Source organism: Salvelinus fontinalis, chromosome 4, assembly GCF_029448725.1.
Source record: "Salvelinus fontinalis isolate EN_2023a chromosome 4, ASM2944872v1, whole genome shotgun sequence".
Classification (NCBI taxonomy): Eukaryota; Metazoa; Chordata; class Actinopteri; order Salmoniformes; family Salmonidae; genus Salvelinus; species Salvelinus fontinalis.
Window position 1 is genome coordinate 48107800 of NC_074668.1, and position 11579 is coordinate 48119378.

Below are 11579 nucleotides of genomic sequence, written 5' to 3' on the forward strand. Positions count from 1 at the left end.
ACATCCAACATTTCCTCATCTACTACTCCTTCTAATGCGACTATCCCCAATGCTCCTCATTATTTTTCCCCTACCCGCTACAAAGTTTCTAACTGCAAGCGGTCACTGAGTCCGAGGTGCGAAAGGAGCTCCTTAAACATGACCCCAAAAAAACATCTGGGTCAGATGGTTTAGAGCCTTTCTTCTTTAAGGTTCCTGCCCCTATCATCGCTGAGCCTATCTCAGACCTTTTTAGCTTGTCTCTCTTCTCTGGGGAGGTTCACATTGCTTGGAAGGAAGCCACGGTGTCCTTTATTCAAAGGGGGAGATCAAGCTGATCCTAACTGTTATGGGCCAATTTCTATGTTGCCCTGTTTATCAAAAGTGTTGGAAAAACAAGAAAAATAATCAACTGACTGGCTTTCTTGATGTCTATAGAATTATTTTGGGTATGCAATCTGGTTTCCACTCAGGTTATGGATGTCTCACTACAACCTTAAAGGTCCTAAATGATGTCACCATTGCCCTTGATTCTAAACAATGTTGTGCGGCTATTTTTATTGACTTGGCCAAAGCTTTTGAAACGGTAGACCATTCCATTCTTGCAAAGCAGTATTGGTGTCTCTGAGGGGTCTTTGGCCTGGTTTGCTAACTACCTCTCTCAGAGTGCAGTGTATAAAGTCAGAATATCTGCTGTCTCAGTCACTGCCTGTCACCAAGGGAGTACCCCAAGGCTCGAACCTAGGCCCCACACTCTTCTCAATTCACATCAACAACATTGCTCAAGCAGTAGGAAGCTCTCTCATCCATTTATATGCATATGATACAGTCTTATACTCAGCTGGCCCCTCCCCGGATTTTGTGTTAAACGCTCTACAACAAGCTTTCTCTGCCCTTAACTTCTCTGGGGCAGGTGGGACGCAAACGTCCCACCGGCCAATAGCCAGGGAAAATACAGCGCGCCATATTCAAATAACATGATATAAAAATCTAACTTTCATTTCACACATGTAAGATACCAAATTAAAGCTACACTCGTTGTGAATCCAGCCAACATGTCAGATTTCAAAAAAGCTTTTCGGTGAAAGCATAAGATGCTCTTATCTGATGATAGCATAAAAGTAAACAAAGAGAGAAGCATATTTGATCACTGCAAGCACGACACAAAACGGAAAAATAAAATATAAATCATGCCTTATCTTTGACGAAATTCTTTTGTTGGCACTCCAATATGTCCCATAAACATCACAAATGGTCCCTTTGTTTGATTAATTCCGTTGATATATATCCAAAATGTCAATTTATTTGTACCGTTTCATCCAGAAAAACACAGCTTCCAACTTTCGCCAAGTCACTACAAAATATATCAAAAGTTACATGTAAACTTTACCAAAATATTTCAAACTACTTTGGTAATAGAACGTTAGGTCATTTTTAAACGTTAATAATCGATAAAGTTGAAGACGGGATGTTCTGTGTTCAATACAAAAAGAAAACAAACTGACGCAACTTTTTTCGTAACGTGACTCAAAATATTTACTTCATGTGACCCTCATTTACGATAGCCCTGTTTCTTCACTACACAAAGGAACAACCTCAACCGATTTCCAAGGACTGGTGACATCCAGTGGAAGCGGTAGGAACTGCAAGCAAGTCCATTAGAAATCTGGTGTCTAAATAAACTCATTGAAAAGACAGTGACATCAAAAAAATACAAATTCTGAATGGTTTGTCCTCAGGGTTTTGCCTGCTACATAAGTTCTGTTATTCTCACAGACATGATTCAAACAGTTTTAGAAACATCAGAGTGTTTTCTATCCAAATCTACTAATAATATGCATATCTTATATTCTGGGGATGAGTAGCAAGCAGTTGAATTTTGGCATAGTATTTTTCCCAAAAGTGAAAATGCTGCCCCCTGCCCTCAAGAAGTTAACCTTGTTCTGAACACCTCCAAAACAAAGGTCATGTGGTTTATCAAAGCTGCAGGCTAAGGTTAAATCTAGACTTGGTTTCCTCTATCGTAATACTCCTCTTTCACCACAGCTGCCAAACTAACCCTGATTCAAATGAACATCCTACCCATGCTAGATTACAGAGATGTAATTTATAGATTGGCAGGTAGAGTGCTCTCGAGCAGATAGGTTGTCTTTACCATTCGGCCATCAGATTTACCACCAATGCTCCTTATAGGACACATCACTGCACTCTATAATACTCTGTAAACTGGTCATCTCTATATACCCATTGCAAGATCCACTGGTTGATGCATATTTATAAAACCCTCTTAGGCCTCATTCCTCAATATCTGAGATACCTACTGCAGCCCTCATCCTCCACATACAACACCCGTTCTGCCAGTCACATTCTGTTAAAGGTCCCCAAAGCACACATATCCCTGGGTCGCTCCTCTTTTCAGTTTGCTGCAGCTAGCGACTGTAACGAGCTGCAAAAAACACTCAAACTGAACGTTTTATCTCCATATCTTCATTCAAAGACTCAATCATGGACACTTTACTGACAGTTAAAAATAAAATACATTTTTATTGGTCACATAGACATGGTTAGCAGATGTTATTGGAGTGTAGTGAAATGCTTGTGCTTCTAGTTCCGACAGTGCAGCAATATCTAACAAGTAATCTAACAATTCCACAACAACTACCTAATACACACAAATCTAAGTAAAGTGATGGAATAAGAATATGTACATATAAATATATGGATGAGCAATGACCAAGCGGCATAGGCAAGATGCAATTCTGCAAAGCAGTTGTGGCTTCTTTGTATTGTTGTCTCTACCTTCTTGCCCTTTGTGCTGTTGTCTGTGCCCAATAATGTTTGTACCCCGTTTTGAGCTGCTACCATGTTGTGCTGCTGCCATGTTCTGTTGCTACCATGCTGTATTGTCATGTGATGCTGCCATGCTATGTTGTTGTCTTATAGGTCTCTCTTTATGCAGTGCTGTGTTGTCTCTTGTCGTCATTGTAAATAAGAACTTGTGTAGTGCCGTGTTGTCTCTTGCCGTCATTGTAAATAAGAATGTGTTCTTAACAGACTTGCCTAGTTAAATAAAGGTTAAATAAATTAAATATAAGCTACGATATGAGGTCCTAAACTTAGCATGAAAGTGCATCCTTGAAGCTGTGTGGGTTAATATAGCCAAAACGTTTGCCTGAGCCAATGGCCACCAACCCCATACAAATTATGATTCATTACATTTTGTCAGTTTTACACATAGTATATGTGTCATGAATATGAACCCAAGATAGCATTTTTATTGGTACAGAGCAGACATAATCATGCCCTGTGTGTACAAACGTAAAACAATCAGGGGTCTAGCCCCCCCTTGAAGTTCTTGAGCAGCCAAGGAAGTGAGAGAAGGGAATGAGTCCATTCGAGCAGCATCAAGGGATGGCCAATTAAGTTCTTCCACACTGATCTCGACAAACCACTTCTGTATGGACCGCGCTTTGTGCATGGGGCAATTGTCATCCTGAAAATGGAAAGGGACTTCCCCAAAGTTGGAAGCACAGAATCGTCTAGAATGTCATTGTATGCTGTAGTGTTAAGATATCCCTTCACTGGAACTAAGGGACCTAGCCCAAACCATGAAAAACAGCCCCAGACCATTATTCCTCCTCCACCAAAATGTACAGTACAATGTACAATGTATTCGGGTAGGCAGCGTTCTAGCATCGGCCAAACGCAGATTCGTCCGTCAGACTGCCAGATGGTGAAGAGTGATTCATCACTCCAGAGCACGTGTTTACACTGCTCCAGAGTCCAATGGTGGCAAGCTGTGCACCACTCCAGCCAACGCTTGCTATTGCGCATGGTGATCTTAGGCTTGTGTGCGGTTGCTCGGCCGTGGAAACCCATTTCATGAAGTTCCCGAAGAACAGTTCTTGTGCTGACGTGGCTTCCAGGGGCAGTATAGAACTCGGTATCAAGCACTTACAGTTGACCGGGGCAGATCTAGCAGGGCAGAAATTTGACAAACTAACTTGCTGGAAAGGTGGCATCCTATGATGGTGCCACGTTGAAAGTCACTGAGCTCTTCAGTAAGCAATTCTACTGCCAATGTTTGTGTATGGAGATTGCATGGCTGTGTGTTCGATTTTATACACCTGTTAGCAAACGTGTGGCTGAAATAGCCAAATCCACTCATTTAAAGGGGTGTCCACATACTTTTGTATATATTGTGTATTTTGGTACAGCTACATGGAAAGATGTCAGATATTGATTCTGGTAGTATTGGTAAGAATGGATAAATTCAGGGTGTCTAGCAGCTTGATCATTATGGTACTTTTTGGTAGTACATTTACAGGCATATATTATGGTAAGATAAATTGATACTCATCTCTCATCATTGTAAGTGGTAAAATAAGTATAGCTAGTTATAATTGCAATGGTTTAGTAGATTATAATAAAAGAGTATCAGTCATTACCTGGCTAAAAGAAAAGGAATATAATATCTATTATTTACAGGAAACTCACTCCACAATTACAGATTAGGTTGTAATGAAAAATATATTTCTGTTATGGGCAAAGAAACTCAAAAGAGGTGATGATCTTAATTAATACAATTTGATCTGAATGTGCAAACTCTCCAAACAGATTTTTTATTTAACTAGGCAAGTCAGTTAAAAACGAATTCTTATTTACAATGACAGCCTGCCAGGGAACAGTGGGTTAATTGCCTTGTTCAGGGGCAGAACTACAGATTTTTACCTTGTCAGCTCGGGGATTTGATCCAACAACCTTTTGGTTACTGGCCCAACGCACTAACCACTAGGCTACCTGCCACCAAGGTAGCCTAAATAGGGAGGTGGATCATTTAAAATATGCTACTGTACGATAAACAGATCTGGCTAATTCATCTACATGGTCCAAATAATGATGATCCACACTTCTTCCAAACTACATATACTAATCTATCTAGCTCACATGCAACAAATGGCTCTTTCATTATGGTGGGAGATTATAATACAGTTTTAAGTACACCAATGGATAACAAAGGAAATCTCACTACAAACTATTACCCTCATGCACTTAGGGAAATTATGAATATCATGGACATAGAACTAGTGGATATATGGAGGCTTAAAAATCCAGACTTAGTGAGATATACTGTACATGGAGGAGGCTTAATCAAGCTAGTCATCTTGATTACTTTCTTGTATCCTTCAAGCTGGTACCAAAAGTAAAAAAAAAAAAAAAAAAAAAAAAAAAGTTTGATGGGGGCAGAATGCAGTCAGACCATTAAATAATTGGTATCCACATTACTCTTACAGAATTTCCACGTGGGCGAGGATATTAGATATATTTTTCCTAATAATGGTGTAAAATGAACAGCTGTGTGAGAAAAGAAAACAGAAAGAATTGTGTGAGGGCCAAATTGAGGAATTTATTGATGCAATTAAAGCCTGTAGGCCAGGGGAAACTCCAGGGTTTGATGGCATACCAGTTACTCAAAGTTCCACTATTAGCGTGTTTTAACCACTCCTATAAAAATGGTAAACTATCAGGTACTCAGCAAGAAGATTTGATTTCATTATTACCGAAACAAGACCCGGGTGGTAAGTATAAAGATCCAACCCTATCTAAATAAAAAAAACTGGAGGCCCCTTATACTTCAGTGTTCTGATGCAAAAATCCAAGCAAAATGGATAGCACAAAGAATTAAAAAGGTGTTGTCGGATATTAATCACCCTGATCAGACAGTTTTTTTACATGAAAGATACATTGGAGATAATATAAGACAAGTACTTGAAACAATAGAACACTGAAAAATCCAGGAAACCAGGTCTTGTATTCACAGATTTTGAAAAGGCTTTTGATAAAGTATGACTAGGATATATATGTAAATGCCTGGACTAATTCAATTTTGGAGAATCACTTATACAATGGGTTAACGGTATGTATAGTAACCTTCTCAGAAAGTATTAAACTGTCAAGTGGAGTAAAGCAAGTTACTTGTCTAACAGAACACAAAGGGTGTTCTTTAATGGGAGCCTCTCAAACATAATCCAGGTAGACTCAGGAATTCCCCAGGGTAGCTGTTTAGGCCCCTTGCTTTTTAAATTTTTTACTAACGACATGCCACTGACTTTGAGTAAAGCCAGAGTGTCTATGTATGCGGATGACTCAACACGTCAGCTACTACAGCGACTGAAATGACTGCAACACTTAACAGTTGCAATTAGTTTGAGTGGGTGGCAAGGAATAAGTTAGCCCTAAATATTTCTAAAACTAAAAGCATTGCATTTGGAACAAAACATTCACTAAACCTCAACTAAATCTTGAAATAAATAACGTGGAATTTGAGCAAGTTGAGAATAAACTGCTTGGACTAACGCTGGATTCAAAACTGTCATGGTCAACATATTGATACAATAGTAGCTAAGATGGGGAGAAGTATGTCCATAATAAAGCGCTGCTCTGCCTTAACACTATCAACAAGGCAGGTCCTACAGGCCCTAGTTTTGTCGCACCTTGACTACTGTTCAGTCGTGTGTCAGGTGCCACAAAAAGACTTGTGAAAATTGCAATTGGCTCAGAACAGGGCAGCACGGCTGGCCCTTGGATGTACACAGAGAGATAATATTAATTAATAATATGAATGTCAATCTCTCCTGGCTCAAAGTGGAGAGATTGACTTCATCACTACTTTTATTTATGAGAGGTATTGACATGTTGAATGCACCGCGCTGGCTGTCTAAACTACTGGCACACAGCTCGGACACCCATGCATACACCACAAGATATGCCACAAGAGGTCTCTTCACAGTCCCCAAGTCCAGAACAGACTATGGGAGGCGCACAGTACTACATAGAGCCATGACTACATGGAACTCTATTCCACATCAAGTAACTGATGCAAGCAGTAAAATTTGATTTAAAAAACATAAAAAAAACATATTATGGAATAGCAAGGACTGTGAAGCAACACAAACATAGGCACAGACACATGCATACACACACACATGATAGCATACACACTATACACACACATGGATTTAGTACTGTAGATATGTGGTAGTGGTGAAGTAGGGGCCTGAGGGCACACAGTGTGTTGTGAAATCTGTGAATGTACTGTAATGTTTAAAATAAATATATAAACTGCCTTAATTTTGCTGGACCCCAGGAAGAGCTAATGAGGATCCATAATAAATACAAATCGTCATTTCTATTTATGGCCATCGAAACGTTAACTATTAAAATCAGATCCAACAATAATATCAAAAGGTGTCATTGTATGCTGACAATTCACGTTTTCTTTTAAATCCACAATCTGGATCCCTGCACAGCCTCAGAGGATCTAGATATTACAACCGAACTACAGTATGATAAGTGTACATTATTATGTATTGGATCACAAAACAAATACTACTTTTACATTACCGTGTAGTTTACCATTAAAATGGTCTGATGGTGAATTGGACATACATATTCATATCCCTAAAGAAATAAAGGAACTTACAACACATTTTTTCAGGAAGTTAGCAAAAATAGATAAGATCTTGCTAGCATGGAAAGGTAAATACCTGTCTATTTGTGGAAAAGTCCCCCTAATTATTTAGTCATATCCCAGTTTACCTATGGCCCTGCCTACGCTGAATGATCTGTTACAATATTTGAGCAAAACATGTTTCACTTTATTTGGAATGGCAAGCCAGACAAAATTAAAAACATACTTATTTATATAATTAATGAGTCGGGGGGGCTAAAATTATTAAATATTAAAGCATTAAACCTCTCAGTAAAAGCATCAGTCATACAAAATTAGACTTAAACCCGAACTGGTTCTCCAGTAGATCAGTAAGAATCTCATCCTTTGTTCAAAGATTACATTTTTTGCCTTTATCCAGATTACAACCTCTCACTTTCAGTTCAATGAAAATGGAACCTTTTTCAAAACATCACCCTTTGAAAACAAGCCAAACAAACCTGGCTGCAATTTGTTTCAACCTCCAGAAAAGACAACAAATAATATGGTTAAATTCAAATAGTAATTGATTTAAAAAAAAAAAATACATTCTTTATGAAAATAAAATAAAAGTTATTATCTTTGTTAATGATATTATGAATAGGAAAGGTTGGAGTTGTCACATGTGCAGTTAAAACATATGGAAATGTTTGCTCTATCCAAAATTACAACCAACTGATTGCAGCGAAAATGGAGGAGGCAAGTGGAAGGGGGAGAAGGTAGGTAAACTTGTTTGCCCTTTAGAAAAAGACCAAAACTGTCAAAAACAAATAGTCATGAATAAATACAGGTCACAAAATTGTTGGGAAGAGACTTTGGATGTGCCGATTGCGTGGCACATGGTTTATGAACTGATACAAAACATGCTTGATTCAAAACGTAGTTTTATTATACAACATTCTTGCCACAAACAGAATGTTATGTATATGGGGCATACAACCATCTCAGCTCTGCAGATTCTGCTACGAGGAGACAATCATTAGATCACATATTTTGATATTGCCCCTATATAGCTTGTTTCTAGTCAGAGGTTCAGGAACAGCTGAAAAATCACAATTATCTAAAATAAACCCAACAAATAGCACTGTTTGAAAAACCAGTCAATTAACAACATAATACTTTCAGTAAAAATATGTATCTGTAGATACTATGTGACTAGACAGGTTCAGAATTTATGTGAATCATCACAGCTGAAAAATACATGGCACAAGGAAATCTTAAGAGCGCGGTTTACAGAGTTACAGGTAAGTGGGATGGACAGAGTAGCTGAGGTGTGGGTTTAATGCTAAATGACTTAAATGTTTAAAAACTCATGTTCTATAATAGTTATGACTGAAAACACAATTTATAATGTACAAGTAATATCTAGATGTAATGTACTGTATATCAAAATACTTTACTCTTGCTCTGTAACTACTGTAAAACATTTTTAAGTGCCATGTATGTCAAATGTGTGTAGAACGTACATGCAACAAAAGAAAAAGCTGTGAAAAACAAAGTACATTTTTGTCCTTGAAGAGGTGGGGTGGTGGAGGGGCATCAATGTATTTTTGTAATAAATTAATAAAACATGTACAAAACAGAGGCTATGATAGAATAGCAAATCAAATTTTAGTGGTTACATACGTGTTATGCAGATGTTACTGCTTGTGCTTCTAGCTCCGACAGTGCAGTAATATCTAACAATTTCACAACATATACCCAATACACACAAATCTAAGTAAGGAAAGGAATGAAGAATATATACATAACCTCAGAAAAAAAGAAACGTTCCTTTTTCAGGACCCTGTCTTTCAAAGATAATTCGTAAAAATCCAAATAATTTAACAGATCTTTGTTGTAAAGGGTTTAAACACTGTTCCCCATGCTTAATAATTAATGAACATGCACCTGTCGTTAAGACACAAACAGTTAAGGTCACAGTTATGAAAACCTAGGACACTAGAGGCCTTTCTACGGACTCTGAAAAACACCAATAGAAAGATGCCCAGGGTCACTGCTCATCTGCGTGAATGTGCCTTAGGCATGCTGCAAGGAGGCATGAGGACTGCAGATGTGGCAAGGGCAATAAATTACAATGTCCACTGTGAGACGCCTAAGACATCTCTACAGGGAAACAGGAATGACAGCTGATCGTCCTCGCAGTGGCAGACCACGTGTAACACCTGCACAGGATCGGTACATCCAAACATCACATCTGCGGGATGGGTACAAGATGGCAACAGCAACTGCCCGAGTTACATCAGTAACGCACAATGCTCAGTGCTCAGACTGTCCGCAATAGGCTGAGAGGCTGGACCGAGGGCTTGTAGGTCTATTGTAAGGCAGGTCCTCACCAGACTTCACCGGCAACAACGTCGCCTATGGGCACAAACCCACCGTTGCTGGACCAGACAGGACTGGCAAAAAGTGCTCTTCACTAACGAGTCGCCGTTTTGTCTCACCAGGGGTGATGGTCGGATTTGCGTTTATCGTCGAAGGAATGAGCGTTACAGAGGCCTATAATCTGGAGCGGGATCGATTTGGAGGTAGAGGGTCTGTCATGGTCTGGGGCGGTGTGTCACAGCATCATCGGACTGAGCTCGTCATTGCAGGCAATCTCAACGCTGTGCATTACAAGGAAGACATCCTCCTGCCTCATGTGGCACCCTTCCTGCAGGCTCATCCTGACATGACCCTCCAGCATGAATGACAACGCCACCAGCCATACTGCTTGTTCTGTGCGTGATTACCTGCAAGACAGGAATGTCAGTGTTCTGCCATGGCCAGCGAAGAGCCCAGATCTCAATCCCATTGAGCACGTCCGGGACCTGTTGGCTCGGAGGGTGAGGGCTAGGGCCATTCCCCCCAGAAATGTCCGGGAACTTGCAGGTGCCTTGGTGGAAGTGGGGTAACATCTCACAGCAAGAACTGGCAATTCTAGTGCAGTCCATGAGGAGATGCACTGCAGTACTTAATGCTGCTGGTGGCCACACCAGACACTGACTGTTACTTTTGATTTTGACCCCCCCCTTTGTTCAGGGACACATTATTCCATTTATGTTAGTCACATGTCTGTGGAATTTGTTCAGTTTGTGTCTCAGTTGTTGAATCTTATGTTCATACAAATATTGACATGTTAAGTTTGCTGAAAATAAAACGCAGTTGACAGTGAGAGGACGTTTCTTTTTTTTCTGAGTTTATACGGACGAGTGATGTCAGAGCGGCATGGACTAAGACACAGTAGAATACTATAGATATATATACATACATACACACGATGATTAATGCAGTTTGTAAACATTAAAATGACTAAGATACAGTAGAATAGTAAAGAAAACAGTATATTCTTATGATAAGTAATGCAAGATATGTAAACATTATCAAAGTGACTAGTGATCCCTTTCTTAAAGTGGCCAGGGATTTCTAGTCTGTCTTAGGTAGCATCCTGTGTTAGTGAAGGCTATTTAACAGTCTAACGGCCTTGATAGCTGTTTTTCAGTCTCTAGGTCCCAGGTTTGATGCACTAGTAATAACCTCGCCTTATGGATTATAGGGAAAGGGGCATACCTAGTCAGGTGTCCAACCAAATGTGTTCAACTGAAATGTGTCTAACGCATTTAATCCAACCCCTCTGAATCAGAGGTGCAGGGGGCTACCTTAATGAACATCCACGTCGGCGCGGGGAACAGTGGGTTAACTGCACAGTAACAGATTTTTACCTTGCCAGTAACTGGATCAATGCTCTAACCACTAGATAGCGGGGTAAACAGGCAGGGGCTCGGGCGGTTTGGTATTTTATTAGGATCCCCATTAGCTGTTGCAAAAGCAACAGCTACTCTTCCTGGGGTCCACGCAAAACAGCAATAGAAAAGAACATTTCAGTTTGTCAGTGATGTGTAGTCCAAGGAACTTGAAGCTTTCCACCTTCACGGTCATCTAAAACAAATACAAATAGAATAAGTTCAGCTTGTAGTCCTAAACCAGAAATGAGTCAACTCTGGTTCATTAAGACCAAAGACTGTAGTGGCCAAAAAGCTATTTTAGCATGGGCAAGGCCATTGAGGGCTTCCGCCATTTTAAAGTAGTCAACCGGGTGGGGATTCCTATGGGTTGTAGCCTCAATGGCGCT